Source organism: Phocoena phocoena, chromosome 9 (genome assembly GCF_963924675.1).
Source record: "Phocoena phocoena chromosome 9, mPhoPho1.1, whole genome shotgun sequence".
NCBI classification, from domain to species: domain Eukaryota; kingdom Metazoa; phylum Chordata; class Mammalia; order Artiodactyla; family Phocoenidae; genus Phocoena; species Phocoena phocoena.
In genome coordinates, this window is record NC_089227.1 from 104087703 (window position 1) to 104097124 (window position 9422).

The following is a 9422-nucleotide window of genomic DNA, read 5'->3' on the forward strand; positions in this document are numbered from 1 at the left end:
CTAACCCCTGTTGTCTTAGAATGCGGCTGTATTTGGAGATAGAATCTTTACCGAGTTGATTAAGGTTAAATGAGGTCATGAGGGTGCGTCCCAATCCAACAGAACTAGTGCCCTTATAAGAAGAGGGTCGGCCACGTGAGGACACGGGGAAAGTGGCCGAGGAGAAGCCAGCCCTGCCCACATCTGGATCTCAGATTCCAGCCTCCAGGACTGGGAGACAATAACCCTCCTTGCTGAAGCCACCCAGTCTGTAGGTGCTGGTGGATCTAAGAAACAAATACACTGGCTAAATGGCACTGCCCAAGTGGTGCCATCCCGGAGACAGGCCTGTCCAAGGCACAGTGATGTCCCAAAGAGCATCTCTTAACCATTATGGGGACCGCTGTCAGCCCCCTGCCTACCAGACCACTTTGAGGACTGAAACTTATCTTTCCTAAGCCCAGCACCCTGCATGTTACAAGCACTCGACTCCCCGGGAAGGCGGGGTGAAGAGGCCCAGCTCCACCTTCCACTTGAAGGCCAGCACCACCCCCCGCCTGGACCTGCTGTGGGTCCAGGACCTGCTGGGTCCCCCTGGCCGACCCTACACTGGTCCCCTGGCTCAGGCCTCATCTCGACTTGCGGCTGGCGAGCTGTGAGGTGTGAACAGAAAGGAGAAGGCGCCGGGTCAGAGTTCCCTCTGCGTCTGCACGGCTGCAGCCTGGCTGCTGGCACATGTCTCTCTGCTGCCAAGCGGCTTAAATGCTGGGGGACTGGGGGCTGTGGGGGAGAGGCCAGGCCAGACTCCCTCCAGCTCACTGACCTGGTGGAGGACGCTGGGCCAGAGCAAGGGAAGCGTCAGACACCAAGGCAACCACATCCCACAGATGCTATTCAAAACACAGAGGTGATTACAGAGTATTGAGTAGAGTCCCCTGTGCCACACAGTAGGTCCTTGTTGATGATCTATTTTATGTACAGGAGTGTGTGTATGTTAATCCCCATCTCCTGATTTATCCCTCTCCCCCTCCTTTCCCATCTGGCAACCCTAAGTTTGTTTCTGAAGTCTGTGAGTCTGTTTCTGTTTTGAAAATAATATATGTAGCACTTTGCTGTGCACCTGAAACGAACACGACATTGTAAATCAACTCTACTCCAATAGAAAACAAACAGATAAATAAATAAAACACAGAGGTGAAGCGTTTGACCAGTTTTCACCGCAGGGAAAGGACAGTTCAGCCAATCACAACGTGACTTAATCTTAATTTAGGGCCCATTAGAAATGGAATCACCACGGCAGTGCGTAAGTCAACGACTGTCCATCGATTAACCAGGTCTCAGAGAGTAATTATCCCCCTCCCGAGGGTGGAGGCTTATCGGAGTGTAACTTGCTGACTCATCACCCGTGAGCTCTTCACTTCTTCTTGCCTTCTGTGGAGTGAGAGGGTCCCACTGAGGGTAAAATCTACGAATGAAAAAGCAACTGTTCTGGAGACAGACATGCAGACACACCATTTTCCTGATCATTGATTCATTTGCCTTTAATTGTAATAGTGATGCGTTCAGTTGTGTCGTGTCTGTTGTCCATTTGGAAGCCAGCTCATCAGGAAGGTGTGTCACACACACACACACACACACATTTCCTTTCCATCGGATAAGAAGTAGAGAAGTAGGCTAATCTTCTCACAGGCGAAAGCTCGCTCTCAAAGTCTAAAGCAAAGTTATTATCAGTGGAAAAATTTGCTTTCAGGTGTCTTCTGGGTTGTGGGCAACAAGACGCTCCCCCAACATGCCCCCTGACCTCCGGCCTTTGCTCCCTGGCAGACACCTCAGTAACGGTGCTTCCCACTTCCACCCCTGGTGTCATTGTTTTCTGTCCGCTGAGTGGTGACTGTCGGCTCAGAGCCACGGAAGCATCGAAGCCTTTCCCGGGGGAGGTCAACCTATGAAGCCAAATAGCGGTGCCCAGGAAGGTGTGAGGCAGATGCAAGGCACCTGGGAACCTGGGTAGCTCAGTGGCTGGAGGTTCCCAAGGCTTCTAGAAGATTAGGGGGAAGACTCTCCAGCCAGCACATGCGCTGGGGCAACTTTCTAGCCGCTGATTTCCACTGGCAAGCGTGCAGGTCTGCATGGAAAGTCATTAATTATCTCCCATTTAATCATCTATTTTAAGAGTTTCTGTGGGTTGGATAATTAAAGATACAGGATTTTATAGGGATTACTGGAGGACATAAAATCCCCAGCCATGTGCCCAGGCTGACAGCGTTTGTCTCAAGGCTTTTCGAATCTGTCTCTAATTGTGACAGAGCATCCCAGGCTTCCTGAGGCTGGCCTCCGACCTCCCTAGTCTCTTGCTGCCTTCAGAACCGCTCCTGGGCTCACAGACGTTCTCAGGAAAAGCCCTCGAGTGTCTCTGCTCTCATGTGAGGGTTCGAATGCAAGCACAGGGTATAGGCAGCTCCTCCGTTGCCAAGACCAGATGAAGACCGCTGAACAGCAAGAAAGCCTGGCGGGGTTTTGTTCTCCTCTGAAGGGTGAGAGGCAGGCAGATCTTGGTGGGGCAGCAACTTTCAAATGTGGTCTTTGGTGGCCCCAGCCTCCCGTTCACGCCCTTGTGGAATCTCTTGCCCTTGAGTGGGGGCTGCACCTAGCGACTTGGCTTTTACTAAATAAAATAAGGCAAAACTAACGGGATGTCACTTGTGTGATTAGATTACAAAACACTGCGACTTCCATCCTGGCGGCATTCTCTCCCTGTCAGCTGCGATGCTTCAGTAAAGCAAGTGCCGCATTGGAGGAGCCGTCACGACAGCCCGGAGGAGCTGAATCCCACCAGCAACCAGGACGGTGAGCTCGGGAGTGATCGTGCCCAGGGGAGCCTTCAGATGAGACGCGGTCCCACGCAGCTCCTTGACCACAGCCTCGTGAGGCCCTGGATCAGAAGACCAGCTCGGTTGTGTTCGGACTCCGGCCCCACGGGAACTGTGAGATGGCAAACGCTGCTCTTTCAAGCCACGAATTCTGTGGTAATTCATTACATAGATGATTCACGCGCTCAGACTGACCAGAGCCTGTGACTGTAATGAATCTTTACACTTTTCAACGCGATTATTTTTCAGAGGGAGGGACTTCTCGGAGTAAGTGTGATATGCTCAGTAATAAATACTGAACCCCAGTTTCCACTGCTGACAAAGAGGAGAATGCCTCTATTGAAACCAAGACATTTCTCATCCATTCATATCTGTTAATCATTTACCCAATTTATGGGTCCCTCAATTTCTCAGAATCCTCTATTTTGCCTGCCACTTGCAAATAGGTTACTTCTTGTCTTAGTTATACCACTAGAGGCAAAGAAAGGAGAAGAAGCTCAGCTCAAACCTCTTCTAGCCATCAGGGATTCTGACACAGGCTCAGACCATCGTGTAGAATATCAGGAAAATATTGGTCAGCGAGATGCTCAACAAAGGTAAGAGAGCAGATGCAAAGCAGAGAGAGAGGAGATGAAAGACACCAAAGAAATTCGGTCACTCCTGATTCACTGGGGGCTGCACCTGCTGGAATCTTGGAGGAATGATGCCCTTTTCATAAGCCCAGGGTTCCACGGCCAGGCTCTTCTGGTCCAGCTGGGAAGGGGAGCTGGTGCAGAAGGCGACAACAGTTTGACCTGACAGCTCATTCCCTCATCTACAGATCATGAAATTCAGGCTACAGAAGAATCGCGTCTGAGAACTTAGCTTCAAAATATACAAAAGTAGTGAAAACAACAGGCTTTTGCTTACTCATTGTCAGGTGTTCCTATATTACCGGAACTCCAATAATGTAAATACAGTTGTCTAAACAGAGCGATCCTTAGAGGCCTGCCGACAGCAGAAATGTGTCCCGCAGAACCTATATTATGCAAGGCAACCCCCACCCCGCAAAGGAAAAGCACCCAATTTCACAATACGACCGGCTTTTAAAATATAGTTTGTTCTTTTTCTTGTATTTTTTGCCTTATCTTTTTTTTTAAAAAAAAAGCATGATCAATATCTTCTCTTTCTTCAACTACCCTCCGATGTTCTGGAAAAGAACTGGCAACTGGGAGGTGGGGGTTATAAATCCTGGCGTCTCCCTGGGGTGTGTCGCAGGTCGCTGCTCTTTGGACCGTCGACCACAGGTCTGCTGTTTCTGCACGATTACGAGAGAGTCCTTGGACCCTCCTCGTGTTTTCTGAAATCCCGTAAGTATATATAAACCCGCACGAAGACCCTCCAACGGACCCTCGTTGACGCTCCGTCTGCGCACTCACGTGGCTGCGCCCATTCTCTCGCGGAGCTCGGCTCGCGCTGGCACGTGTCGCTGAGAACTCAAGTTCACGCTTTCCTACGCTGTGGCTGGGATTGCCTTGTGAAGGACGACACTCTCCTCATGCGCGGCCACAGAGAGGAACCAGGGAAGAATCAGGAGACGAGAGCTAACTCAAGGATTCGACTGAGGCAGAAGAAGAAATGCAAGCAGACAGGGTTACAGGGTCAGCTCGGTGTCCAGGAGAGTCCACTGCAACCCTGAAAAATGGCTTTACTGGGCCACAGAGGAAGCAGGGTAGGAGGGGTCCCAGGCGGCCTGGAGGGGTCCAGTGAGGAGGACAACAGATGTTGACTTCCAGGCTTTTTCAGGACTGACAAAGAAGTAAGAATAAGACAGAAGCCAATTCTGCTTTGAGGGGATTCGACAAACCAGATGAACTTGACCTTCGGCTCCAAAGGCCTCTTGAGGAGCTTGGAGGATGAGGGACAAAGCTGAAGCAGGGGATTTAGGAGGAGCTACTCCCACAAACGTTTACTGTCCTTTTACCAAACGACTTCAGATGAATTAGGAAAAGTACCTCCTGTAAGACGTGACATTTTCCATCTTGTGCAGGAGGGGGCGAATATATCTCCCATGAGGTTTTAAAACCAAAAGCCATCCTCAGACATTCTCAGGTTTGCATTTCAAATTCACATGACCAAGATGGTCCATGAAATCTCAAGCCAAGATTCTGGTTGACTGCGACCTGGACTCCGTAACACATCCAGGCGTCTGAAGAAGCCACTTGAGAGACCAACCTTGAAACCAGGCCTCAGAAAATGCCCACAAATGAAATCCCAATATATGTGAGCTCACACTCAAAAACGCACAAGGAGTGAGTCGCCATGGACAAGACACCACAGAAGGGGCTCACACAGAGTGTCACCTCTGCACAGACTCCGCTGACTGGGATTTCCAGACACATGATTGCTCCGTTCGGTATGGAAGGATGTTGGATGAGCCCAGTGGTAGGATCAGGAGTGTTAAGGAGTGTTCCATATGTACCTGGAAAGTACAGCTGACAAGCACTGTGGACTGAGTGCACGTGGGATGAGAAAGACTGAAGTCAGAGGTGATTGTAAGGGTTTGGGCCTGAGCATCTGGAAGGACGGACGTGCCATTTCTGAGTGGGGAGACAGCAGAAAGGAGGCGACTCAGGAGTGAGGGGCGGTCAGGCCTCTGGGCCGCCGTGTTTGCACGACGTGCCTGCTGGACACACAAGTGGTGATGTGGGGAACACAGACCGCAGGGGACACTTGGGGTAGACATATGGGTTTCAGACATGATTTTTATCATCTTCAGCATGTAGTACTAAAGCCATGGGACCAAGTGAGGTCACTAAGAGAACAAATGTACATGCAGGAGAAATGGACCAGACTGATTCTGGGAAAAGGCAACTTTCAGGCACCAAAAGATGAATAGAAACTATCAAGGGAATCTGAGGACTCGGTGGTTTGGAGACGGTTGTTGCCATGAGGAAGAGCAGTGTCCCTGGAATAGGGGAAGGGCAGAAGGCGGATTAGAGGGGATTTAAAAGAAAGTGGGAGAAAAGGAAGATTAGGACAAGGCGAGGACAGTGTTTTGCAGAGTTCTGCTGTAGGTGAGAGCAAAGTGGCAGCCGCTGAAGGCTACGTGGGGTAAAGGGATTTTCCTGTTAGGATGCAGGAGGGGAGAGCATATACGGCTGCTGATGGCAAAGATCCTACGAGAGATGAAAAAGGCTGATGGAGAACAGGGATGGGGCAGTGGCTCTATGGCTGAGCAGGGGAGAAGGGCTTTCGCGTACAAGCAGGGGGTCGACCTTGGGTAGGAGGCAGGACGTGTGATCCCAAATCTCAGGGAGAAGGTGGTTATATGTGTACAGATCCCCTTAGGCTGGGCTGGAGTGTTGGGAGCGGAGAGGAGGGTTCGAGATAAAAGAAGTAAAGGCCAAGGAGTAGTCCAGGGCAGCGGGAGGGTGGAGCGATCAGGAAAACACGGTAGGGTTGTGGGACGGCCCTTGAGGTTCATGGTCATGACCCCAGGCAGCAAGCGTCAGGAGCTGGAGGTGCCAGAGGCACAAAGCAGAGAACAGAACCAGCCCAGACAGGAAGCCAGGTGGGGAGCAGCTCAACGGGGATGGATGGTCATGAGATCACATAAGGGAATGGGGAGAGCAGAGCCACGTGGGAGGTTGCACAGAGCTGAAAAGATCTGAGACTTGAAAGAAGGACAAGGGAGCCCTCTTGACACACGCACACTGGTCCCCACGAAGAGAAGTCAAATAACGGAACATAAAAATATTTCCAGATGTAACTTAAACTTCCCAGGAATAAAGCAAATCTTGACTCTACATCTGAAATGTCGCACAAAAGCTAGGCAAGCAATGACATATCGCAAAAGGTTAACAGAGAGAAGATGTGATAAATACCCAAAGCACGACCTAAACTAGGCATCCCCAGTATTATCACACACCCGTAGGTTAAGCAAAACCAACATGATAAACTCCTGTATTTAAAGGAAGAGATGACACCACGGAAGCACACCTGCAACAGTGATTCGGAAATCTTGAAAGTAAAAGGATGGGCAAAAAATACCAGGCAGATCCAGTTCACATTAAAAAAGAAAAAAGAGAGAAAACCTGCAAAAATTACCAGGACTATTCTGCAGAAGAGGAAGGGGTGAGAACTCATCTTTTTAGATGCTATAACCCCTGTACAGCTGCAGCTATTCAAACTGTATTACATTGGAACATAAATAGATAAACAGGTCAATGTAACGGAACAGAAAGTCCACTAGCAGAACCAAATATATAAAGAATTTAATGAAGAGCAAAGGTAGAATTTCTCCAGTGTTGCAGTGACTGGGTTGCCATTTGGAAAAAAAAAGAAAGTTAGAGAGCGCTTCTCACTCCTTACACAAATATAAGTTCCAAAATGATAAAAAGTGCTACAAGTAAAACCCAAACTATCAAAATATTATAAGGAAACACGGGGTGAATGTTTTCAATCTTAGTGTATGGAAGGCCTTTCTAACTATGACACAAAATTCAGAAACCATAGAAACTGGGAAATCCTACTCAACAAATATAAAAACAATGATCTTTGGAAGGAAAATTTAAAAATACAGTCAAAAGACAAACTAGGGAAGTAGAAAATATTTGCGGAACATATCATAGAAAAAGAGATAATTTTTGGTCTACAAAGTTTTTTCAAAAAGAAAAAGTCAAATAACACAATAGAAAAAAAATGGTCCTTTTTTTAAACATGCAGAAAAAAAAATCCAAAGAGCTCTTATGCATGTTAAAAGAAACCCGGTATCACTCAGAGGAAGGGAAATGTGAATTAAGAATATAATGAAATAATTTTTAAGGCCTGTCAGTTCGGCAAAGAGCAAAGTACCTGATTACACATTAGGTTGGTGGAAGATGGGGAAACGGGCCCGTCTGCGACTATCACCACAGTCAGAGTGTAAACGGATACAGCGTCCAGGGGAGAAAACGTGGTAGTATCTATAAACATTAAATTCTCTTACACATTTCACCCAGCAATTCCACTTCTAGGAATTTATCCTTCACACGAGAATGGCATATATACAAATATCCTCAATTCAGCACTGATTTTAACTGCAAAACATTGAGACCAGCATAGGACACAGGTTCGGCAAATGTTACAGCTATGCAGTGAAATACTGTGCCGGTGTTTAGAAGAATGACACAGCTTTAGATGCCTTATGTGAAACAAAGTTCCATTATAATTGTTAATCTTTTTTTTTTTTTGGCTGCAGTATGCAGGATCTAGTTCCCCGACCAGGGATCGAACCCATGCCCCCTGCGTCAGGAGCGCAGAGTCTTAACCACTGGACCACCAAGGAAGTCTCTATAATTGTTAATTAATTGTTAATGCTACCATCTAAGAAAATCCGCAGGACACATTGGTAGAGAAGTATATATACATTTATATTTATATACATACTATAGAGAACAGTATAGAGGTTCCTTAAAAAACTAAAAATAGAGCTACCATATGATCCTGCGATCCCACTCCTGAGCATATATCCAGAGGAAACTCTAATTCGAAAAGACGCATGCACCCCAATGTTCACAGCAGCACCATTCACAATAGCCAAGACATGGAAGCAACCTAAATGTCCATCGACAGGTGAATGGATGAAGAAGATGTGGTGCATATATACATTGGAATATTACTCAGCCGTAAGAAAAGAATGAAATAATGCCGTCTGCAGCAACATGGATGGACCTAGAGATGATCATACTGAGGGAAGTAAGTCAGAAAAAGAAGTATCATATGATATCACTTATATGTGAAAGCTAAAAACAAAAGATACAAATGAACTTATTTACAAAACAGAAACAGACTCACAGACATAGAAAACAAACTTACGGTTACCAAAGGGGAAAGGGGGTTGGGGGGGAAGGACAAATTAGGAGCTTGGGATTAACAGATACACACACTACTATATGTAAAATATATAAACAAGGTCCTACGGGGATGGACGGTCATGAGATCACATAAGGGAATGGGGAGAACAGAGCCACGTGGGAGGTTGCACGGAGCTGAAAAGATCTGAGACTTGAAAGACTTGTACCTATAGCGCAGGGAACTATACTGAACATTTTACAATAACCTGTAAGGAAAAAGAAACTGAATAAAAAGAAGTATACATATATGGGGAAAAAAGAGTGTGTGTGTGTGTGTGTGCGTGCACGCCCGTGTGCCCACGTATGTGGAAGGGTCCAACAACACAGTTCCAGGGAGGGGACCAGGTGACGGGGGTCAGGAGTAGAAGGGGAAATTCTTTTCACTCTATATTTTTCATAATTTAAAATTCTGTACCTAGGCATATGCTACTTTAAAAACGCTCAAAACATAAATTAAGCTATTTTTGAGAAGTGAGTCCGTCAGAATTTCTGGCGGCAGGAGGTTCCGCATCCTGGTTGAGTGTTCAGAGATTCTGGACGAGTGCGGCCTAATCACATCACTGTGTCACAGAACATAACTAACCCTGGACTGGGTTCAAGTCAAGCTTGCTTTTAAGCGGGGCTGAGCGGCCCCTCCACTAAGTGATGGTCACATGCATGTGGTAATCAATTGTTGGCCAAAGCAGCTGGGACCCAC

At 47.3% G+C, this 9422-nt stretch overlaps 1 non-coding gene across 1 annotated transcript; it reads right to left on the reverse strand.

Moving 5' to 3' along the window:
* Positions 1 to 8084: 8084 nt before the first annotated feature.
* Positions 8085 to 8157, reverse strand: TRNAR-CCU (transfer RNA arginine (anticodon CCU)). The gene has a single exon. It is a non-coding gene; the product is annotated as a tRNA-Arg (tRNA).
* Positions 8158 to 9422: the final 1265 nt, after the last annotated feature.